Raw genomic sequence first — 14376 nt, 5'->3', positions numbered from 1 at the left:
GGTGGACAAGCCTGGGGAAGGCAGGAGCGGGCTCGTAGGATGCCATTTCGGGGTGCAGGGTCAAGACAGCGGCCTTCCAGCCGTGTCTACCTGTCCCTACTCTCCCGACCTCTGGCTGACAGACTGACATGACCCGGGAGGCGGCAGCCGCCCTTTCCCAGGCTGTTCCTCTCCGCCGGGCCCTCGGCGGGCTCCGCCAGGCCTGGGCGCGGCCTACCGCCGGCTGACAGGGCCCCGTGGGGGCGGCCGGGCCGGCCACGAACAGGTGTGAGGGGGGAAAAGGACCTGCTCGAGGGAGGGCGAGGCCGGGGCTGCGGCGGGGGCCAAGGCCGCCCCTCAGAAACGCCGGGCTGAGGCGTCGCCTCAGCCGGCGGGCTCGTGGGCGTTCCCCACCGGAGAAAGGAGCGCGTTTCTCCTCACACCCGCGGACGCCCCGCTCAGCGCCGCGCCCCCGCCCCGCAGCCGGGCAGGCACTTTGCACACGCTCCCTTCGCTCTGCCTCGGCCTGTCACAGCCGCTTCCGGCCTGGGCAAGGCCGTTCGCGCGCGCTCTCCTCCTCTCCTCACGCGCCCGCCTGCACACGGGCGGGCGCTGCCTGTGCCGCGCCGCGCCCTGGCTGGCGGCTGGCAGTTTGCAGACGCTCCCTTGCGCCCGCCCGCCTCCAGGTGGCCCGGCCCCCACGGCGGGCGCGGCGGCCGCCCCTCAGCCCGCGCCGGCCTCCGCCGCGGACCATGGGCGATGCGCTCCTGCCGGCGCGGGGGGCTGCGCACCGGCGGCGCCGGAGGAGGTGAGGCGGCGCCGGGCTTGGGGGTGGCGGGGGAACCGGTGCCGCGCCCAGCCCCGATGGAGGTTGCGGGGGGGTCGCCGCCGCCGTTGCCCCGTCCCCTGCCCCCCCAGCCTCCCCTCAGGCCGCAGCGGCTCCGCGGGCCGTGAGGGAGAGTGGTCTCCTCAGTGTCCCCGCCGCGGCTGTGCGGGGCCGGGGGCGGCACAGCGCGAGTGCGGGGCAGGAGGGATGGAGGGAGGGGGATCGCGGAGGCAGCCGCTCCGGTGCGGCGGGGCCCGTCCTTGCGGCGGCCCGGCCGCCCCCGTCACCTTGCGTAACGACCTTCCGCGGCCAGCCCCGCCGCGGAGCGTCTCGGCTGCCGCCCCCCAAGCGGAGCCGGGCCCCGGGATGTGCCTCCGGAGGTGGCGGGGGCGGCCCCAGGGAGCCCGGCGGTGGCCGCCCGCCGTGTGCTGGGCTGGGCTGGGCGGGCGGAGGTTGGAGCGAAGCGCGGGTGGGAAGCGTTGCAGCGGGTGGGAGGATGGATCTGGGGCGAAAGTCCGTTGAGATGTCCCCCTTGCGATCCCATTGACGGAGCTCTGGGTTCCACCCGATGCTGGTTTCGTTTCCTCTTCGGACTTCGTAAACCTCTAGGAAGCGAATTTGAGAGAAAGGTGCCTGAAAACTGTCATCTGTGCGCCAACGGTGCTGTGCTCTGCCATGGCTACTACTTTATCGCCAGAGGTGCATTGAGCTTGAGGTTGGAAGTAACAATTTGTCAGGTTTGGTATTTCTTACGCATCATCTTGTGGTTTGGTCGTAGGGATTTATCTGTCTGTGAAAAGCAGTGCCTGACCTGATGTGGCTGCATAGGGGTGCGGACCTATGTGAAACAAGAATTGCAGGGGCCACTTTAATTGTCTCCCTTGAGTTTTAGCAACTATTTAAGATAAATTTATTTTTCAATGTATTTAGGGGCAAAATAAATGTCACTCAGTTTTGAGGAATTAAATCTCGCTAGAGGCTTCCTAGGTGTTAACGTAGGGAGTGTAGGTTCCATCTTTTCCAGATATGGTATAATATCAATCTTGTCTTCTGAGTGCACATTTCTCTTTCTGGCATTGTGGTAGGTAGACTTGGGAGAATGAATTCCTAATTCTTACATTAGGTCTTGATACATCAGTCTTGCTTGATAACTGCAACAAGAATAAAATACTCTTTAAATGAAGGCTCACTCTTGAGATTCATGTTATACTAGTATACAGTCTTACTTGTCTAAAAAGCTGTATCACCTTGTCCCCATGAAATAGTATGATAGCTTTTTCAACAGCATGACTCATAATCCTAAATACAGGAATGAATTTTGACTTAGTGCAGTGCAAGTGCTTTATCTCAGCAAACAGCCTTGTGTGTAGAAAATGCAAGTAAGGTGGAGGGAATGTCTGGTGCTGTATCTGTTAATCTTTGTCCTCAGGAGGACAGCATTTGAAGTTGTTTGCAAGCTAGGGGTATGTCTTTACTCCCAAATCAATGAGGTGATCTCATTTCTTTCAAAATACTTTCGCCATTTCATAAGAGACTGAAAAGCTTGCAAAAAAGGAGGAACCGGTTAGTTCTTGTTATTTATTATTGAAACCATTTTGCCTGGGGACATGGAGTCCAATTTAGTCTGAGTGGATGATTTACCTTTTTCCTTCTTCATCTCTGTGTAATGACTCTCACTGTTCTTCATGAGAAACTCTGCCTACTGCAACACCCACAGTTCATATAATTACCGGTGGCTGTCCTGAGCCTAATAGTAGGAAAGAAACCTTCACTTTTTCTTTTCTGGTGGTTTTGTTACATATAAGGTAACTTTCACTATTGCTTCCTGATCTTTACCTGTATGAGATGATGTAGGGAGTAGTTTGCTCTTAAAATGGCACATGGAGCACTATGCTTAGGGAAAGGAATGTATCTATCTTGTTCGTAATTTAACTTATGCAGACAGTTTTCTGTTCCTCTTATATAGAATATGGATTTATTCTGTACAAGCAGAATAAGGATTAAATAAGAACATATGCTTCCTCTTTCCTGGGCGATAAATCCATCGTGCTGTCCAAGAGGAAGGCAGCTTATACAGCCTGGACTGAAATGATGCTGAAAGACAAAGTGACTGAATATAAGAAGATCATGTTGTTTAAGCTCCAAAAACTAAACTGCCTAAAACTTAGGAAGCAGCCAGCAACACTGGATGCAGATCATCTAAAGTCCTTAATCTGCTTCATGAAATCGAATCTGGCAAAATAATCAAGTGTTCTGAATTCCTAAAATGACTTAGAATAAAGAAAATTGCTGTACAATTTTAAGTCATTGCCTTCCAACCAGATTCCCTTCCTTTCCCTTTTTTTAAAAAAAAGAAAGCTTTATACCATTAACTTCTGTGCTTGAGATAATATGTAGAATTTTATTAGCGCCACACATGTCCCCTCAAGTTCGAATCTTTATTTTTTTTATTTTGTTTGCAAGGCTGTGTTTTTGGCATTGTATGCTATTGTCATCTAACAACTTCACTCTGCTTTTGCTTCTGTTTAATAAAATAGCTTAGTATGCAGTTTTCTTTCTCATCTTGGCTCTAAAATTCTAATAGAACTTCAGGAGTAGTTGGCTTTAACTGCCCTTTGCTGATATAGTAACTTGATTATTAGCTATGTGGTACGTGTTTCAAAGGCTTATGTGAATGCAGTGTTCATGTTTTGAGCAGATTGAGACCTGAAGAAGACCATATCAGTGTTTGATGAGAGAGTGGGAGAATTAGTTGAGTTTTATTGATAGGAAGAGGAGTGATAAGGGAGATTCAGTGGCAAACATTACTTTTTTTGTTATTTGCCAACAGATTGTGTGACTTAGTCTATCTTTAATAGTTGGTGAAATAGTTTAAATAGTTGGTGGAAAGAAATACAATATGATGAATATCAAAAAAGCCAGGTTCTGATAGTATTTTCATTTATGTCACGTTATTCCCAAAGTGTCTGCAGAACTCTTCTGCGTAGCCTGGTTTGGAACCAGAGCAATACTCCAGCAGCAGCACTTGGTAATGAACATCGGAAGCATCTGCTGAAAGAAATGAACATGCTGCACAGTGCTAATCAGCTGGGAATCAGATGAGTGGAAACTCTTTCAGGAATCAAGCAGTTTTGCTATTACTGCATCTTCAATTTCAAAAAATTCTGAACTGATTGGAGTGGAATAAGGTCATCCTTTATTCCTCTCTGCTTTTGCTAAGTATTTATGCATCTCTGCATTTCATATACCACATATACATATGGACTTAAACAAACAAAAAAACCCCAACACCAAAACCTAAAAAATATTTTGTATTTACCTCTGTGTGTATGCATGCACACTCAAAACCCTGTTGTTTTGTTCTTTTAGCCTCCTGTTATTGGCATGCATTATTGAAGTTGTAAAGGCTTCATTATCTGTTTCACTTTGTTTTCTTGAAGACCCCAGATCTATAACATAAGGAAGTATAAATTCTGTGAAAATAAGTCTCATTGAGATCGTGTTTTGAATAGTGGCTTGATTTCCATTACTTCTGACCCCATCTTTTTTCACCACTTCTTGTTTGTTTATGTGAGTTGATAACTCACGTACTGTAACTCATCACTACAAAGAGAAGCTGACTAGGGTTTTATACAAACTTATATTAGTTCAGTTTTGGATATTGGCATGGGCTCTCTGAGCTGGATGGCATTTGAGGAGCAGCCACCATAATGATGGAGAATTGGTGACACAAGTGCTGACACAGCCTCCCAGATATGAGGCAGCATCTCTTTCTGACAGTGCAAACTCTTATCAGGGTGGATAGCCTTATTCTTCTATTCAAGCTGGAATAGTTCAGCTGTCTTAAGATGAATTCGTGGGCTTTTGTTCTTGGCTTACAACAAGAAGTCTTGTCCGATTTAATCAGGGGAATCCTTCAAGCCCAAGGTCTATGCGTGCGCTCAGGCCAGGATGTAGGTCCTTTGAGGAACTTCTGCTAAAATTATGGCATTTTCATATGTCTGTAGTGGCTTGCATACTAGGGCGACACTGCAGTGAAAGAACAGAGAAGAGCAAATTAGTTTGGGGGACAGGGATTCCCTCCTAGAGTACTCTAAGTAGCAACATCCTGTTCATGAGGAGAGCTTAAGTCAATGCTGTGATTCATTTGATTTATTATTTATGGTTTGTATGAGAAGAATCCTGTGATCCTGGGCCTTTGAGTCTCACAAGGTCCTCTTATTCCTGTTAGCTAAACGGTATTTCTTCATACATACCACAGGCATTCCCAACTGTTTAACCTTGATTATTAGTCTAACCTACTGACGTTTGTCTTACTGATTTTTATATCCTGATAAAAGCCTGTAATCTTTGAAAGCTATCAACTGCCTCTTTTGACCTTTTTGTCCTTTAGACAAAGGGATTTTTATTGGTTACAAGTTTTCAGGCAGAACCTGATTTTACTTTTATTGGTTGTTGCTCATGCGTCGTGTAGTTTGTTGCATTTCTTTGTATATACATTTTTGCCATATAACGTATTCCTTGTGGTTGCATTTACCTAGAATAGTTTATAACTAAAACCTTTTCATCATTCTTGTTAGAGTTAGGTAATGAAGTTTATTGCTTCTTTTTTTCCATTGCCTGTTAAGGTTGTGTTCCTCCCTTCCCTAGGAAACAGACAAGTCATACATGCACCCTGACTGGTACAGCTTTTTATATAACCTGTACTGAGGTCCTAGCAAAGCATTTTCAGATAGCTACTAATCAAGTAGTAGATAGCATACTAGGAAAAATTTCTTCACTGAAAGTGTTATCAAGCATTGGAACAGGCTGCCCAGGGTAGTGGTTGAGTCACCATCCCTGGAGGTATTTAAAAGATAGGTAGATGTGGCGCTGAGGAACATGGTTTAGTGGTGGACTTGGTAGTGTTAGGTTTACAGTTGGACTCAATCATCAAGGTCTTTTCCAGCCTAAATGATTTTATGATTCTAAGTTGTCATGAAAGGCACAAGCTGCAATGAATTATCATTCCTGCTAAGGTTATATTTTATGATCTGTATGTTTTTTGGACATGTGACATCTCAAGATGCTGAACCTTTAGACTCTACCACATTGTCTAATAGTCCTCTTGTCTGTGATATGTGTGACTAAAGTGGATTAACACATTCTTACATAAGATCCTTGTTAGTACAAAGGTATCTGCATATATTCACTTAGGCAGTAGTTCTTTTGCATGTAAAATGCTTTTTCCTTTTTTTTTTTTTTGTCCCTCTGTGTGTTTCTTTTCTCCAGAGAATTAATACAGTGCAGTGCAGCTTCAATGCATTTTTTTGGGGTTTCCCTGGAACTCTGCAGAGCATGACTGTAGTATGCACGTGGTACACCTGGAAGATAATTTCAAGTATGAGGGACCATGTAACTAAACTTGTATTTTTTTTGCTATTATGACCCTTTTTTTCTTTTTTTGTAAAATGTCTTTTGATTGAAGGTGATCTATCTGAAATGTTTCATTAGTCATGTAAAACTTGTCTACATAGAATACATGAGTTAAGAAAAATATACGTAACTCCTTCATTCAATTAATTGGAACATTGATATGGTATTCATAGCAAAAATCTTTGAACAGATCATCTACTTCCTAACAATCTTTTAAGTAACTTCCATGAATCTTTCTTGACAGATTCTGTTCAAGTACAGTTTGTGCAACAATTTAATTTTCTATATGGTAGATAAAAGAAGAGCGAAAATATTAGCTTTAAGTTTCTCTTGAGAAAGTTTTATGCTGTACCGTTAGACCTCTGTATCAGACATACTTTTTTTCTGAAAAGCTTGTTTAAAAAACCCACAAAACAAAACCAAAGCCTAGAATAAATGTGAGGAATGTTTCTAAACTGGTAGTTACCCAGGTTTGATGTTATTTATCCATTCTATACCAAGACATTGTAACATGATTGTATTGAATGATGAATGAAACTGTTTGCATGACCTAACTGTAGAAGTCCTGCACTGTTCCAATGCGCTGTAGTGTGAAGGCTATTTCTGCCTAAAAGAAATGCTTCCAGTACTAATGCCGTGAAAATATTACTACAAGTAACATGAACCATGACATAGTTTGCTACTCCTGATGTTGGTTTAAATTGCCCATTTCTGTGTAGATGTAATTAAAGCTTGCTTTTTTTAAATAATTAAAATAGCAATAAATAAGGAAAACACAGAATCTGTCTAGAAATATTCAGCAAAGAGCAGCAACCAGATCTTCATCTTCAGATTCTCAGGATGAGTTTTCTCTTTGTCTTGCTTTTGGTATGAATTGTACATTAAAATGGGCCCATTTTTCCTAAAAAGAATATAGAGTATTATCTTGGTGTGTCTTTGTTTGTTTACCTGATCTTGGAATTTCTGAGCCACATGGCAAAGGAGCTGTCTCCCTGAAAAAAAAAAAAAATTAAGCAGACAGATATATTTCATACCTAGGAAAAACCTGTAATATTCTTAACATAGAAACTTTCACACCTATTTGGCAAACTCCTGCAGTAAAGTTAAAGGAGCTTGACAACAGTGTTCTCTTTAGGTACTAGTACATTGTATATGGATACGAACTTTCCCACCTACTTCACACACACAAGTACATGCATACCAAAAGAAAAAGAAAAATCAAGAGATGCCTCCAAAACCCTCCAGCACCTCAGCTCTTGAAACATTCTAACAATCCTGACAAAAATGCATTTGGTTAATGGTAGACACGTAGTGGATTCAGAGATGATACTGTCAGGAAGAGGGTCTGCAAAAGCTATTCCTTGGGTAGCAATGAGATGTTTAAAAAAAAAAAAAACACCAAGCGGGCAAGCAGTCTAAGTGAGGCACCAATGTGATGCTCGGGTTGTGGAGGTCTTAGAAGCATATTTGCAAGCAGTGAGTAGAAGCATAAAAATGAGTATTTCTTGGTCTCCGTGTTGGTGGAGTTTAAGGTAGGAAATGTTAAAATACATACATCTACTGCAGGGATTGTGGAAAAAAGTTCCAGAGAGATCAGGAAAAAGTCTGAAAAAATATTTGGAGGACTGAACCAAACAAATTGTTTGAGAGAGGCTTTTGAAAAGCTCAGACTGTTTGTCTGGACGTCAACTACATTTAGGAATTGGACATTAAATTTGAATAGGCATATAGCCAAATTAGAATATCTAATGTTTTTCTTAGATTTAATTAAGAGCTGTCACTTCTGTATTTTGGTAGGATTTGTCGGTGAAATCAGTATTTGTGTTTCCTGATCTGACAGAACAGGAAAAGGATGTGGAACACTCTTTATAAGGGGGGAAAGAGACACAAAGATTTCTCAATCTTTACCACTCAGACTTCAGCCTAGGTTGTACATGATTTGACCAGATTATTAAAGCGATATTATTCCAATCAGTTCTGTAGCACATTGATTTGTTTTTGTAAGTTCTTGTGAAAATGAACAGTTTCCCTTCCTCTATTTCTCTTCATGAAATCCAGGTTCTCAGTCAGTGCTATTGATCCACCAAGAACATGGTGAAATGCAGTATTGTTCTGTTTATGCTTAACATATATTTGTGTTGTGCAGCTACTTTTCTTTTACTAGTCTGGGAAAAAGCATGCAGGAGGAGAATGCTGCAAAAAAATGCTTCCAGTGGTTTTTCTACTTAAGCTAAAAGCTATTTTACTATAGATAAAATCAACCAGTTCTGAATACTTAGTCTAATTTTAAAAGCCTGAAACCAAGTTAAATTAATATGTTACGGTTATACTTTAAAATATTAGATTATTATTTCTAATAGTTATTTTCTAAGATATCAGTTGAATTTTTTATAAATCAGTTCTAGAAAAATATTTTTTTGTTTTGATATCATAACTTCTCTTGAAAGCAAAATATAAACTGTACTCCTTATAGATAAGATAGTAATCTGTAGTTCTTGTTAGAATACTTTCCCAGATTTTTTCGGTAGCTTCACAGTCATATGTTCAAGAAATTAGATAATCAGTAAAATAAAAACTTCTGACTTCTTTAATGATGTGCAAAATGAAACTGAGTTGGATGAGTGTTTGACAAAGCGATTTGACATATGTCTGAACCTAGATCTGAGTGGTTTGAGACTTCTGCAGAAGCTTATTGTTCTCATTTTATGGCCCCCGTGGTTAATCTTTGTGAAATCTTTGTTTGAGTCTCTTAAGTGACTCTCCTTGGGTTCTGTATTGATAACCATATAGGACTACACATGATTCCTTTCAGGAAAAGGTTACAGTAACCTTCACCTAACCTGTGTTAACAAAATTCTCACCGTGGTAAGTTAAAGAATATTTGAGGGAGCAAGGAAGAGCTTTAGGCTGGAAAATTATTAAGGTTTTGGCCTCTCTGCTGGAGTCCATTACAAATTGCTGCTTACTAACAGCTGAGATGAAGTTCTGTGAAAATAGTACTTTGCCCATTGGAAGTTTAAAATTTGAGTTCACTAGTTGATCCATGCTGAATGTCCAGGGAGTGAGCAGCTGTTGCAGTGCTGTTGGTATGCTACCAGCAGTGATTCAGTCTGCCATCGGCCTGTAGTGAAAGGAATGCATTTTTGTAATGATATAATGAGAATTTAAGTGCAGCATATAAAGTTCTGTACTGGTGTAAAAGTCATATTGCAGTTTACTTAAGCTCTTTTTGAGTTGATGCTACTTAAACCCCTGGCTCTGCGTATTGAAACTAGTACAATGAGGCCCGAGTGTGCACTTAAATTTCCTTTGAGGGCTGTACTGACTGATGCAGAGCAAAAACTTGTAACAGGTTTAGCTTCTGTTCAGCTTCTATTAAAGTCTTTGTACTTTGATTCATTTCCTGACATAGTAGTGTGTATCGTATAACCATATGTACCGGTTGCATAGCTTGTGCACTGTGTAATGTTACAGAAGAATGCCAGTATTGATTAAGCTCTTAAAACATGTCCAAGAACGCTTTCTTACATACTCAGATATTGTCATGCGTGTGGCCACATCTAGAGCAAAGAAAACAGTGAGTCTTATAAATGGAAAAAAAGATACCTTTTAAAAAACCTGTACTTGAAAAATAGTATTATAATTTAAATATATGGGAAAAACCATTTTACATAAATTTTGTATTTCTTAGACCTAAAAAGGGGGCTTAGATGGAGATCTGAAGAATCTAATTTCTCATAATTGAGGTTAAAAAAAAATATAAATTAGCAAGGGGCTCTTTTCCTTGCATTCGAAGTACAGGTTTTCTACATCCCATGTATTTGAACAACTGATCTTTTTTTTTTTCTCATCCACTGTTTTTTTAGAATTGTCTTGGTCTCTAGTCAGACTTGTTTGTCTCTCAAGTCTTGTTCTGCCCTTGAGTATTGTTCCTGTTGAATAGGGCAAACTCAAATTTTGTTGCCCAACTCATAATCTTGTACTTCAGGATATGGTGTTCAGAATACTCTGTGTAAATCGGTAGTCTTATAATGCAGTTTTATAATTTGTACTACGTCTCTCAGGGCAGAATTAACACCAGCATTTGCTGGTGCTTTTACCTGGAAACGCCATTGGTCTTCCTGGTCTTCACCAAGACTGCAGTTAGATGAAATTTAAAATCTAACTGTCTTCACCTTTTAACCACATAGGCTGGGGAAGGAGGTTGGAGAGGGATAAAAAAGCTGCTTTCAGTGAGAGTGCTGGCTTGAGGTGGTTGAACATGGGTCTAATTTAGAAGATTGTGTTGTTATTACTTCTTAAAATGTTAGGTTAACAGAGGGTTAATGCTCTGTCCAGTAGGTCAAATGGCCCTAGTTTTATCTAGCCAATTAATGTGTGTTTTTTTCCAAAAAGACTTACTTTATGTAAATACTATCAATATACACTTTGTTTATCCAATTTTTAAAAAAATAAATCTTTCTCATTGTATAAATTCATGATATATACCTCAGAATTCACACTATTGATTTTGGATGTGTCTTATGAAAAGAGTTTTTTAATGAAGGTGTACTCTTGCCCTTTCACAAGCTACAGAGTATTTTTAAATATGCCACCCACCTCATTCTTTAAATAACTAAAATTTGACATTTCATTAAAAAGGCTGCTGATGCAGTGTTGTAGTTTGGCAGAAATTACTCTAGGAACGTTACAGCACTCAACATGTCCACCTTCCCTGTACTATGGGGATCAAGCCTACTGCTTAGGATAAAAATGTTTGTCCAGGCCACAAAAATACAGGATTAACACCTTTTCATTGTTTATTTTGTACTGACCAGCTCTGTTATCCTTGCATGTGACGAATAGGGGAAGAAATCTGTCAAATGTTATTAGCATACTTTTTTTTTTTTCTTTAATCTCACTTGGCTTGTGTCTGTGGCTGAGTGCACTGCTGACAGTTGTCCAGTTTATTACGCTGTTAGGGTCTTTATTTCCTCATAAAAATTTATTTAGAATATCACATAAAGTACACCAGTGTTTGAAGTGTGAAAGTGATTAAAAAAAAAAAATAAATGGGGACAAATCTTAGAAATTCTCTGGAGTACTGTGTTACAGGGTTTTGGTCATACTTTTCCTTCTATCTTAGCTTGTGTTTGTTTCCTTCCTCCCCTATTTTGTGTAATTTGAAACATGTTTTCTTTGTCACCGCTTCTTAATTACTGCTATTACCGCTGCCTCCACTGTTCCACATCCTAAAAGACTGAAGGGCTAATCATATTGTGCCCGCTTTTCATTTAGCCTTCAGGAGCTATGCAGGCAGTATATGTATTTTCTTTTCTGCTCAGCACTGGAAATATCCTTCCACTAGACTGTGAAGATTTTAGCAAATATAATCTCTTTTCAGCAGATGTGTTAAAATTCAGCTGTCTGAATTCTAAGGATGCTTATTTTGTGTTTGGGTTTTTTTGTTGTTGGTCAAGCTGGATTTCAGTTATGTGTGAGAAATGCTTTGCGTATCCTCTGCTGTGCTTGGAAAGAAGCAAAATCTCCTTAATCCAGACTTCTGAATGGCTTTTGTCTTTTTTTCTCCAAACATCTGATCTTCAAGGATGAGACTTCACCATATGACTTGAAATTTTTTCACACACGTTACACTTACACTTTACCTCATGCATTCCTTCCCATCCCCCAAAGTGTACTTCTGAAATATTTCTCATGTTCGTGGAACCTGTTTCTTTATTAAATCATTTAGGAAATGCCCCTATTTGCTGAACTCATTGACTTCTAGAATTGGACTAAAACAGAACTCCTCATCCTGCCCCACCCACCCAACAAATCTGGATGGATTTTTTTTTTTCTGTAGAATTAAATTGAAGTCGATGAAGTCTCTGAATGGTATATGCGCAGTTGTGCTGAATCTTTGTTGTAATCAGCTAATAATAGATAGAAGATGAACTAGAACCTTTCTATTGGATTCCTCACCACCTAATTATCAAAACAGATACTTTCAAGCAAGGATTGTATGCCTTCAGAATGCCAGTTGATCTTGCATCTTTTTCTTTGTCACATCAATAACTCTTTCACACATATCCCCTTTCCTGTCTTTTTTCTTATGTGGCTTTTTCAACTCTCCTCAAGCAACTGTCTGTAATGATTGAGGCCATTTTTGCTGAAGGTTTGACTCTCTGCCTGTGTTGCACAAGCTTTGAATCTACAGAAAATGAAAGTAGCGCACTGAAGAGGCGAGTGATCACTGATCACTGAGTGTCCTGTAGTTTGCCTGAATCTGCAGATTTTTTTTCCCTGAGGGTTATTGGGACCAGAATTGACTTCCATATTTTTTGATACAGTATTCAGTATATTATTGCAATAATATATTTGGCTTGATTATTCTAAATGTTTGTATAGGAATCTCTTATAAGGCTGTTGTTATAACCCCCAAAAAAAGCCAGTTGGGATAAAAAACCGAAAATGTTATGGAGAAAATATAAGTTCACTGCTTTAACAGGCCACTGAGACAATTTAGAACATAGGAAAGCCGAGCAAAGCAAGGCATCAAATAAATCTGAATTTTGACAACGGTTTGAATAGTATCTTCTGCAATTTCTGGTAAATCCATGCTAGCTACTGTCTTTTTGTAATTAAGCTGCTTCTTTTGTAAGCTGGCTTTTTTGAATCTCTTTTTGAATTTTCATTGTATAGAGATTTTAGGTGTCTAATGTGGAATTGTGAATGTCATAGCAGCCATGTTTACTTACGGCCCTGAAGCAATAGTTGGTTTTACTTTTTATTTTTTAAAATAAATGAAGGAAAAATCCTTCCAATTCTTAAGAATCTTACAGGATGATAGGTAGAGGAAGATCCGGTAGTATTGACGGTGAAGTTGTTCTTAAGGAGTAATTAAATTCACGGGTCGGGTGCTGCTCTCTTTATGTAAAGCAGATGAGTGTGAAGAGCAGGAACAATGCAGTTAATGGGAGAGAGGCTAGGAGTTAGATGAAACCTTACCTATGGGAAAAACAACTTAGCTGCTCAGCTGTCTTGAGGATCAGGTATTTTCTCAGGTTTGTGAAATTAATGAAAGCCCCTCAAAAGTCATATGACAAAATAATTGTATGCAATAATAATTTTGTGTTGAAATAGATATTACAAGAGCATAGAGATGACTTCCAAAGCACTCTTCAGACTTAAACATCAAGCCATGTCAGACTTACGCATCAAGTCCAAACTGTAGGATACATCTTTTCTCAGCTTTAAAACAGCAGCCTAAGTTGGAGTAAAGCCTGGAAGCTATTAAGTGATACAAAGCTGTATTAAGAAATATCATATCCCTCTGAAATACAGAGGGAAATGCTGAATAAATATATCCCTCCTTTTGTCAAGCTATTAGCATGAACAGTTCTTCTCTTTAAAACCAGACCTAATGAACTTCAGGAACTGACTGCTGTTGGGTTTTGGTTTTTTCCCCCCTCTCTAATTAGAGATACTGTTATACATGTATACATGAGCATGCACGTGGCTCGAATACAGGTTTACCCACTTTCTACAGTGGAACACAGGTGTAAGCCAGCAGGCTAAGATATGATAGAGTGGTAGGATAGTCTGTGTTGGATCCTTGTGGCTGTAGCTCACAAAGCAAATAGACCGCTCTGGATGTTGAAATATGCTTAAGATAATCTGCAGGTTATTTGTCAAATCCTAGCCGTTACAAAGATAAATCAATGTAGCCCAGTGATGCAGAGTTTAAAAGAGAAAGTCTTTTTGTAACAGCTTACCTTTTAAAGATGTGTTTGCCAGCATGTTTTCCCAGTAAGTAGAAAGGAATGAGTATTTTCATAATATTACAGAATCTGTTCCCCTGTCTCTGCCTTTTTCTCTTCACTAGCTATGACTAAACAGTAAAGAAATCCATTCTTCTGTAGTAGTGTCAGTCTAGTGGTCTCTCTTCCTCTCTGGTAGTACTACAGTACTGTTCCAAGACCATTTAAATTCTGCTCAGAGCTGTAAGTGATCTTTTTGTCAGCCTTATATGCATTTACATTATCTGTTGGATTGCAATAACTTTCAAAAGGATTGTTTGAAAGTAGATTTATATTTTTTTTTGGTACATGTTTATAGATGTGTATTCATGTCTTAGAATTGTGGGTTTATTTCATGTCTTTTCCCTTTACCTAGCT

At 40.3% G+C, this 14376-nt stretch overlaps 1 protein-coding gene across 1 annotated transcript in view; it reads left to right on the top strand.

Moving 5' to 3' along the window:
* Positions 1-670: 670 nt before the first annotated feature.
* The window catches only part of MGAT5 (alpha-1,6-mannosylglycoprotein 6-beta-N-acetylglucosaminyltransferase), a 129652-nt gene continuing 115946 nt past the window's right edge, over positions 671-14376 (top strand). The window contains exon 1 of the mRNA XM_054208384.1: positions 671-787. The gene's annotated coding sequence lies outside the window, so the exon portion shown is untranslated. The remainder of the gene's footprint in view (positions 788-14376) is intronic.

Source organism: Rissa tridactyla, chromosome 7 (genome assembly GCF_028500815.1).
Source record: "Rissa tridactyla isolate bRisTri1 chromosome 7, bRisTri1.patW.cur.20221130, whole genome shotgun sequence".
In the NCBI taxonomy this organism is placed as follows: Eukaryota; Metazoa; Chordata; class Aves; order Charadriiformes; family Laridae; genus Rissa; species Rissa tridactyla.
Note: the sequence above shows the minus strand (reverse complement) of the source record. Positions and strands in the feature narration are given on the sequence as shown.